At 37.7% G+C, this 10,893-nt stretch overlaps 1 long non-coding RNA gene across 1 annotated transcript; it reads right to left on the reverse strand.

Moving 5' to 3' along the window:
- Positions 1-259: 259 nt before the first annotated feature.
- Positions 260-8,892, reverse strand: LOC129462780 (uncharacterized). The gene is made up of 4 exons (XR_008650948.2): positions 8,773-8,892; positions 7,913-8,015; positions 5,700-5,820; positions 260-1,126 (listed from the first exon to the last, which is right to left on the reverse strand). It is a non-coding gene; the product is annotated as an uncharacterized lncRNA (long non-coding RNA).
- Positions 8,893-10,893: the final 2,001 nt, after the last annotated feature.

Genomic DNA, 10,893 nt, shown 5'->3' on the forward strand with positions numbered 1-10,893 from the left:
AATTATGTAACCACATTATATGTGAAAGAGAAAATATCAGTTCTCATAAAATATAGGACTTTTACTTAATATTTTAATAAAAAACTCATCTTCAAATTTTGACACTTTTATGCTAGTGCTATTATTGTTTAGAGTTGACATATAAAAATAATAGATATTCAGAACTGTTAAGAATTTAAAATATTTTATTCAGTGTCAACAATTATATAACTTTTTCGTTTGAAACGTAATCTTAATAGAAATATAAATAAAGCTTGAATAACATCTGAATAAAAATGTATTTGTACTAAGGTATTTTGCATTAGATATTGAAGACTATTGTGATAACACATTTCTGATGTACTCTGCACACTGGAGTTAAGGAAGATCAATTTCTTTTGGTTATAGGTTGGGTCACTTTGACCTTGTCCCTGTCATAAGAATGGGCTTCCTTAATTTTGAATATGTTCTACACACATCACATAGGTCAGGATTTATCAATATAGTAATTGTGCTAATTTAAGTTGCAAGTAAAAGAAAATCCAGCTTAAGTTTGCTAACCAATAGAGGGATATGACTTACTAACAAAAGTCAAAGTATAGGTTTCAGGACTAGTTTATTTCAGTGTGTTAATAAAATCAGAATACCTGGTTTGTTTCTATTAAGTCACACTTGGTTTCTTGTTTTCAGATAGTTTCCCCTGCAAAGTTATCAAAGTGCTCCCCAAAAGGCATTAGGTATTTGCTTTCTAGTCTACATACAATGAAAAGGAAAAAACATCAGTTCCTGAAGCTCTCTCCAAACATCAACAGATGGAAAGACATGCCCATGTCCTCCCCTCGGTCCACTCTGGGGGCTTAAAAATGCTGCAGCAGGGAGTAGGCCCCAGGCTGGACTTGCCCTGTCCTCACGACAAGTGTGTGCAAAAGTGAACAATAAATCGTTTCAAAGATGCAAGGAAGAAAAACCAAAACATCAACAGAATCTTCTTTCCCATAATCTTCATGCACCTCCTGGTCCGGATGAGTTCATGTTTCCATTTCTGAGCACAGGGATTGATTATGATGGCATTTACAAGACTGAGCGCCCCCACTCTGTGATCCAGCATGGAGTTATGATTTAAATCGCCACAGGAAGAGTACAGAGGCTTCAACAGAAAAAAAGGCAAATTTTCAAGTAAATGGGCAATTGGTTTGGGGAAGGCATTAAAAATTTCTGCTACATCAGAGATATGATCCAAATTACAAAGTGTTGCAAATCAAAACATTTATGCTTAGTTTAAATAGGTTTCAGAAGATGTGTGCTAGGAAAAACCATCATCCTCTGATTAAAGTTACACTGAGTTGCTGTCACGGAGTGAATAGGAAATATTTGTACATGGAAATGGATTTTTTTCTGAGTTTTAAAAAGAGAAGTTTTCCAGTTCTTTGAAATTATCAAATATATTAACCATGAGTAATCATTACCTTAATAAAGAGAGTTATTTTCACTTTTTCAAAAAAAAATCCAAACACAGAACCAACAACAACAGTGACGAAACCACAAAAGAAAAAAAGTCCACAACAAAAGCACTGACATGGAGCATAGAAGATCTAGAATCGCACAAAGACTCTAAGCCTGACTCACACATTGACTGCTGTGACGTTAGTGCAAAACTTACAATTAAATGTATATACAAAACTTACAATGATATGTATATGCAACACTTATAATTATATGGATATATAATCCATTTTACCTGGTTTTGGGTCTCATAAGAATAACAAATAATTTATATTTCAGGAGCCCCACAATGAATTAATATGTAGACAGATGTATTGATTCATTTGTTTCTATTTTATTGTTAAATTGATTTAATTTTATCACAAATGAACATACCATTTTTACCCTCTTAACCATTTTTAAGTATACAGTTCAGTATTTAGTATATTCATATTGTTGTAAATCCAATTTCCACAACTTTTTCATCTTGCAAAAATGAAACTGTGTACCCATTAAACAACTCCCAATTTCCCCTGCCCCACCCCCTAGTAACCCTCTAGTATCATTCCACTTTCTGTTTCTAGGAGTTTGCCCACAGAAGCTACTACATATAAATAACATTATACAGTATTTGCCTTTTGTAAATGGCTACATTTCACAACGTAGTCAAGGTTCATCCATGCTGTAGCACGCATCAGAATTCCTTCCATTTTGAGGATGAATAACATTTCATTGTATGCCAAGATTTCATTTTGCTTATACAATCATTCATTGATGGACACCTAGGTTGCTTCTACTTTTTGGCTATTGTGAACGATGCTGCTTTGAACATGGGTGTAAAACTCTGTCTTTTAGACCCTATTTTCAGTTTTACTCGGTATGTGTCCAGAATTGGAATTGCTGGATTATACAGTAATTCTGGTTTTAAGGTTTGAGGAATTGACATACTGTTTTGCATAGCATCTGCACCACTTTAAATCTCTTCCAACAGTGTACAGGGGTTTCAATTTCTCCATGTCCTTGACAACATTTGTTATTTTCTTTTTTAAAATATAGTAGCCCTGGTTATTATTTATTTTATTCACTAGATTATCTTCTTCAGTGTTTGAGTTTTATAAGAATATCAATTCTATTTTTCTACTATTATCCTTTTATAAATATTTCATATAAATATCTCATCAAATAAGATAATTTATTGTTACTGTTTTTATTTCAATGCTTTATAGTGAAGGCCACTGAAGATATATAAATGATACATTTTGCTTTGACTCCTTTGTGAATGGCTATCGATAAAAATTTTTCAATAACTTACTATGTGCCAATCACTCCACAATGTTCAAAGTAGGCTTTAATATTGCCATGTTAAACTTCTCTACTTGTGATTTCTATATCTAACCCAGTTGGCAGCAAAACAGTTTTGTTTCTTCGTTGAAATGGCTCTGGCTTTATGTAGACCATTCATTCACTTTCCATGCCACTTCCCTGAAACATTTGTGGTTCATTTTTTCAACTCAAGTAAACATGTTTTTTTTTTTTTCCAATACTCTGCTTCATTCCTGATGTCATACACACTATGCAAACGGTCAAAACATAACTCTGGTCCTTTTCAGGAGAAATATTTCATTAAAAATAACTTATAAAAACATGACCAAAATATGATAGACTATTCCTTTGTCTTTTAATTAGGTAAATGCTTATTTATTATCTTTCTCAAATGTTTCACCTTCTTCTATAATATTTAGCATTTTACTTTTTTACCTTGTCTTTTAATTTCTAGATTATATTCATTTCTACAAGACCACCTTTTAATTTTTATTTAATTTTCTATACATTTGGCATTCCTGTCTGGCAAGCTTCCTTTGTTATTTAGTGGTATACAAGTAATTGCTTCTTTTTCATTAATATTTTACTGTCTGTGACATCTTCACAATTAGTTGATCATTTCTGTCATGCATCATTAGATAATTCATTGCTATAAATGTCGTATTTTAAAAATTTTTCTCAGCTCCTTTTCTCATTTTTCTTTTAATTCTTCATGTATTCTATTTTCTGATTCTTGTTTTTTAGGCTTCGAAAATACCTTTATATATCCCTCTAGATTACTTAGTTTCACAATTATTCCTTAAATTTTATATAAGCCTTACACACATTTAGTATTTTCTGGATAATGACGTATTTGAAGCTTGAGTATAAATACAAAAGATCTTTTTTTCCCAAGACATTTAATAAAAAGAAATAGTGTTAATGTAGTTAGAGCAGATGACTAGATGAAATGCACGACTTTCCCACCCATGAATAATGGTGCCTCTTTCACTTTGTCACAAAGAACATGCCTTATATAAAGGATAGTATTTTCTTTTCTATCTGCATATGAAGATTTCACAAGCCTTATGCCTGTGATAGCTAATTTTTTTTTTTTTTTTTTTTTTTTTTTGAGACAGAATCTCGCTCTGTCACCCAGGCTGGAATGCAGTGGCGCGATCTCCGCTCACTGCAAGCTCTGCCTCTCGGGTTCACGCCATTCTCCTGCCTCAGCCTCCCGAGTAGCTGGGACTACAGGCGCCCGCCACTGCGCCCGGCTAATTTTTTGTATTTTTAGTACAGATGGGGTTTCACCGTGCTAGCCAGGATGGTCTCAATCTCCTGACCTCGTGATCCACCTGCCTCGGCCTCCCAAAGTGCTGGGATTACAGGCGTGAGCCACCACGCCCGGCCTGTGATAGTTAATTTTAACGTATTAACTTGTGTGGGCCCAGTGTCCAGATACTTGGTCAAACATTATTCTAGATTTTTCTGTGAATGTGTTTTTTGGATGAAATTAATATTTAAATTGGTAGACTCTGTGTAAAGCAGATGACCTTCCATTCTGTGGGTGTGCCTCATCCAATCAGCTGAAAGTTTTGACGGAATGAGGGCTGACTTCTCCCAAGCAGGAAGGGATTGTGCCAGCAGACTGCTTCAGACGCAAACAGCAACTCTTTCCTGGGTCTTCAGCCCGCCGGCCTACCCTGCAGTCTTTTAGACTTTTAAGGGACTGGCTCACATGATTGTGTGTATCTATATCTATATCTAATCTATATCATCTGCATCACTCATTTCTCTGAGAACCCTAATATATGCCCTTAAAGGTCATTTTTTTTTTTTTTTGAGACGGAGTCTCGCTCTGTCGCCCAGGCTGGAGTGCAGTGGCGTGATCTCGGCTCACTGCAAGCTCTGCCTCCTGGGTTCCCGCCATTCTCCTGCCTCAGCCTCCCGAGTAGCTGGGACAACAGGCGCCCGCCACCACGCCTGGCTAATTTTTTGTATTTTTAGTAGAGACGGGGTTTCACCGTGTTAGTTAGGATGGTCTTGATCTCCTGACCTCGTGATCCGCCCACCTCGGCCTCCCAAAGTGCTGGGATTACAGGCGTGAGCCACCGCGCCCGGCCCCCTTAAAGGTCATTTTATATCAAGCATTTATTTTTGCCAGACATGATTGGGTTGCACTAATCTTTGCCTTCCTTTTCTTAAAATTATGCCTTCATTTTTTTGTTAAATATTACATCCGTGACTTATCTTTCTAGTGTGTGTTATTTGTTGTCAAGATGAAAAATACACATACACAACTTAATAAACATTAAAGGAACTGCGGTGACCAAAATGCAGATGGGTGTGAGAAAGAAGGACTGCAAGCTGCCACCCCATTAATCCACAATGGCACCATTTTCCTCTCACCTTAACTTTTAGAAACTTTTTTTCCACCTTACAATAGCTTATGCAATAAACTTCACTCTCACTTAGACTCCATAACTTATCCCAGAAACCTTAATGCCTCTAAGCAGCAACAAACAGACTGACAAAGAGATGTGTTAACTTGTTCAAACAACCCGACGATTCTATGAAAGCACATAATGACCATCTTCACTTTACACAGTTAATCCGAATTGCCAATTAAATTGAATTGTGACCATCTTCACTTTACACAGTTAACCCGAATTGCCAATTTAATTGAATTGTTCTCATCTGATGTAGTTATTGGCCTAGCTTTTTCCCTGTATTCTTGTACTGGAGACATTTAATATGGTCATCATGAGTGAAGGTAAGTTATTTCAAATAAATACACTAATTGGATCAGACTCAATTCTATTTTACTTTTTATATTTCAACTGTGCATGTATACATGCACTATTAATTTGATTTTAATTATAATTTTGATTATTAATTTGAATCTAAACTTTTCCCTGTCCCTGATACTTAACCTGGCTGGAGCTAGCATAATCTTTGACTGGATTATAGCGATTGCCTCGAAATGACCCTACTGTGTTTGCTTTTTTTTGCCTCCCATTAATGCTTGCACTCAGTCCAGTGGCCAGAATGTTCCTTTAAAGATACACATCAAATCACATTACTCCTCTGCTCACAACCTTCCAATAGCTCTTAATCATACTTCAACTGAAAACTAGGATCGTTAAAATGGCCTGCAAAGTGCATTATGATTCAGTGCTCAGTACCTTTCTGACTATTTCTCCTGCTGCTTTTCCACTTTGCTTTCTCCACTGAAGTTACGCTGGTCTCCTTGAAGTTTCCTTCTCAGCACTTTTCAGCTATAGGAGGTTTGTGCCCTATCCTCCTTCATCTGTAACAGACTCTTGCAGGTATTTCTACAACTCACTCCTCATATCATTTACATCTTCTCTCAAATGTTAACTTCACAGTGAAGTCTTCCTTCAATATCCTACTTAAAGTTGTACCAAGTTTACCAACCCAGCAGGAGCTTCTGTCTCCTCCGTGATTTGTTTCCCTCCAAAGCACTTACCGCCTTCTAATAAATTATACAACTTATTTTACTTTTTCTCTTTGTCTCTTTTTATTGCCTTTTGGTACATTTCTTATTGCATCTCTTCCACCACATAAATTTTGAATAAAACATTTTTACTAATTTGTCTCATCTCTATAATTTCAGCAAAAACAACAGACCTTCATTCAGCTTAGGAATATAATAAATAGGACAAAGTTGAATAAACGAAATGGAGGGGAGTGAGGTATTCCAGATGGAAGAGGCAGTACGTGGCCAAGAGGAAACAGACCATGCGCCCTGGAGAAAAAGGATGGCCAGACTTGCAGAAACCTGGAATTGGTGATTGGCTTTAGAAGTGGAGAGACAAAAAAGGAGGCATAGAAAGTGCCAACATTTGTCTACACAGTGAAGAAAGACGTAAAATAATAAAAACATTGGCATCACCTATAGACTCAAATCCTGTGAGTGAAGGACCTGAGCAATGAAGGATGGATTGAACCCGTGACTAGCCTTCTTCAGCATATGTAAAATGATGTCTGCTTTTCTTCTCTATTTGTCATTTTACCGACTTTTTATATATAGTAGTTTCCCCATATCCATGGAGGATGCATCCCAAGACCCCCAGAGGATGCCTGAAACCACAGATAATAACAAATTCTATGTATCCTATCATCTTTCCTGTACATCCTTACCTATCATAAAGTGAGCTTGTAAATTAGGCACAGTAAGAGATTAAAAACAATAACTAGGCGGAGCGCGGTGGCTCACGCTTGTAATCCCAGCACTTTGGGAGGCCGAGGCGGGCGGATCACGAGGTCAGGAGATCGAGACCACGGTGAAACCCCGTCTCTACTAAAAATACAAGAAAATAAAAATTAGCCGGGCGTGGTGGCGGGCGCCTGTAGTCCCACGTACTCGGAGAGGCTGAGGCAGGAGAACGGCATGAACCCGGAAGGCGGAGCTTGCAGTGAGCCGAGATCGCGCCACTGCACTCCAGCCTGGGCGACAGAGCGAGACTCCGTCTCAAAAAAAAAAAAAAAAAAACTCATAATAAAATAGAACAATTATAACAGTACAACCTAGTGAAAGTTATTTGAATGTGATCTCTCTCAAAATATCTTATTGTAGTAGTGTATTGTAGGGTAACTGAAACGATAGAAAACAAAATTGCAGATAAAGGAGGATATTGTAGTAAAATAAAGGGGGATGGGTAGAGCGTAGGAAGCATTCACAATTAGAACAGTTGGCAGTAGGGAAAGAAACATACTTTAAATTGGAATGTGGATCACATGGCTGCCTCCTGCCAGTCATGAACGCAGGGTACAGAGGCCTCTGGTATGTCAGGTTTTCTCTCCCACCACTAATACTGCCCAAAAGACTCCATCCATCAGCATCCAGAGCTGAATCACACACAACCCAGATTGTCATTTCTGATGACTTTGACTTAAACAGACATATTTTTAATCTTTTAAGTGTGTGTGAAACTAGCAAGGCCTAATGAATTGAGGATATGGATGAGAGTTGTGGCCTCTGTGACGTTTTCTCCAACCAGAACCTACTGAAATAGCACAGATGGTGATAAGTATGGTTCAAACACGAGAATTCTTGGAAAGATCACTGGGTAAGTGACAAGAATCTCAGTCTCCTGCCATTTCCATCTCTGCATTTACTTACGGTGTGAATTTGGACGAGTCATGTAATCTTCTGGCTTCAGTGTGTTTATCTCTGTAATTAATATGTTCAGTAACAGTTCTTCCCTGTGACCTAAAAATAGCCACTTTTTCCAAAGGTATATATTAGAACTATATACATTTATAATATATAAATATCTCACATTTATATACTTAATATATGTAATAAACATATTACACATGTAAATTTAATGATCTACCCTATTCTCAGCCTCTACTTTCCTCTGATAATGACATCATTCAAATACTCTAAAAAGCTCATATTATAGAATCTTTATATTTAAGAGTTTTGTAATGCTCTAAACTTAACTGCATATTGCTAAGTGAAAGAGGCCAGTCTGAAAAAGCTACATACTGTATGATTCCAACTATATGACATTCTGGAAAAGCCAAAACTATAGAGACAATAAAAGTATCAAAGGCCTTTGGGGGATCAGGGAAATGGGTGAGGAATTAAATAAATGGAGTACAGCACACTTTTAGGGCAGTGAAACTATTGTGTATGGTACTCTAACAGTGGATATGTGACATTACACTTTTATCAAAACCTATAAGCCCCAAACAGGATGTTGTAAATGTAAACTCTGGACTTCATTTATTTGTAGAGACAGGACTTTAGTTAAAAGTCCATATTGGTTTATTAATGGTAGCAAATATACCACACTAACGCCAGATGCTAATAAGAGCAGAAACTGTGTTGGGAGGTGGGAAGGCGTATGGGAACTGTACTTTCTGTGTAATTTCTCTCTGTAAACCTAAAACTGCTCTAAAATTTTTCTATTGAAATTTTCAATTATTTCAGTTATTCTCTATAAATTAGCATACCTATCGGCCCCCAATTACCTTGCTAATTTTAGGTTACTTATTTATATATGGTTCTCGATTTAGTCTCCTTGGGCAAGTAGTAAACTGCATGGCTTTTACTCTCTCTGACTTTCTGTTTCTGTCCTTCACAGAAATTGAAGTTCAAGTATAAGGAGAATTTTTACATCGCCTAGGTTCTAATTTGGAAGGTTCCTAACAGCCCTCTGTCCTCTTCTGGTGCTCACTGTGAAAGAATTTGCACCCTGCAACGCTAAGTGTTTGTGCTAGAATTCACTTCTGATGTTGGCTGCTCTGACACAGCTTCCATTAGGTATTTATGTTGAGTTCTTTCATTTTATGTTGCTCTAATAGAATACTTGAGACTGTGTAATTTACAAAGAGCGAAGTTTTATTTCTTACAGTTCTGGAGGCTGGGGAGTCCACCCCAAGTGCTGGCACCTTGTGAGAACCCTCTCGCTGTATCATTCCATGGCAGAAAGCAAAAGTGCAAGAGAGTGCCAGAGAGCAAGAAGGGGGAAGAACTCAGTTTTATAAGAAACTCACTCTCAAGGTAACTAACCCATTCCTACTATAGCAACATTCATCCATTCATGAGGGCAGAGCCCACATGACCCAATCACATCTTACTTGGCTCCATCTCTCAACACTGTTCCATTAGGAATTAAATATTTAACACATGACCTTTGGGAGACACATTCAAACCATAGTATATGTCCTCTATGCAGTTGCCTTGTCTAGATGTAGGACACTGAGAATTTACCACCCTACCCAGCATTGACGTGCTCTCTGTGTGGCTCAAGAATTCTTGACTGTGTCTCCACCAGACTTCAAGACCCTCTATGAGCCTGGCTTTTGGACTTCTATGGTTCCAGCCCTTGCTAGATACGGGTTTCTCTAAGAGATCTGTATTCTCCACAGTCTGTATACAGAAAAGACAGTCTCAAATTCTCCTCTGATTTAGGGCCCTGATAAAAATTACCGGGTCTTCTACTCTACAACCTCACCATACCCTTTCAGGTTTTGAACGTGGGAGAGACAGAATATGGAACCCTTTCTTAAAAATAAATGCATACTTGACATTAATAAGGGATTTATAATCTATTCATTCGGAAGTCCTCAGGAACATATAGGTTTTTCCAAAGAGTAAAAAATAATCATTTTCATTTAAGTCATATGTCAATCAACAATATTTTTTACACAATTAAAAATCTCATTTTTGCTTATGAAATGTGGAACACATATCCTTTTTTGTGAGGCAGGGTCTCACTATGTCGCCCAGACTGGAGTGCAGGGGGTGATCTCGGCTCATTGTAACCCCTGTCTCCCGGATTCAAGCAATTCTCCTGCCTCAGCCACCCGAGTAGCTGGGTTTACAGGAATGTGCCACCTTGCCCAGCTAATTTTTTTTTGTATTTTTTTTTTTTTAGTAGACATGGGGTTTCACCATGTTGGCCAGGCTGGTCTTGAATGCCTGACCTGAACTGATCCACCTGCCTTGGCCTCCCAAAGTGCTGGGATTACAGGCATGAAGTCACCACACCCGGCCGCATTGCCTTTTTGAAATGTGATTTATTTTATGAGGAAGTGTGTGAAATATGAACAAATGAATAAACAAATCTCATATTTTTTATGTTAATGGATTTGTGACCAGGCCAAGAAATAAACAGAAGTAGTAAATGAGAGATGTTGGCTTGGACTCATGTGAATTCCTGTGCGTTTGCTAATTGGTAAAGGAAATGGGCCAACACCAACTTGGAACACATTGAGGCTGACTTCCAATACTTCATCAAAGGCAAGCATCTAAGGAAGTGGAGCAGACAAAATCAAGGACTTAGGGCTCAGCAAGAACTGGGTTTGCTAGATGTCTGCTAGGCAGCTTTCATCCCATTAACCTCTGGGATGCTGTGTCCATGTTGTCCTTCTAGATAAACAGAGGAATCGACTCTGTAGAGCTACTATCAACAGACTCTAAGGCCACCTTCAACATTTCCCCTTGATTCCTATGGGTAACATGAGAGCCAAAATTTCATCCCACCCACGCTAATCACCATTGTTTACGAGGTTCTTAGATACCCCGAGGCTCTCCAACATGTCCACTCACAAGATGGGAGCTAAGTAGCATTGAAATGTAAATTTAAA

The sequence above is a fragment of the Symphalangus syndactylus genome, chromosome 14 (genome assembly GCF_028878055.3).
Source record: "Symphalangus syndactylus isolate Jambi chromosome 14, NHGRI_mSymSyn1-v2.1_pri, whole genome shotgun sequence".
NCBI lineage: Eukaryota > Metazoa > Chordata > Mammalia > Primates > Hylobatidae > Symphalangus > Symphalangus syndactylus.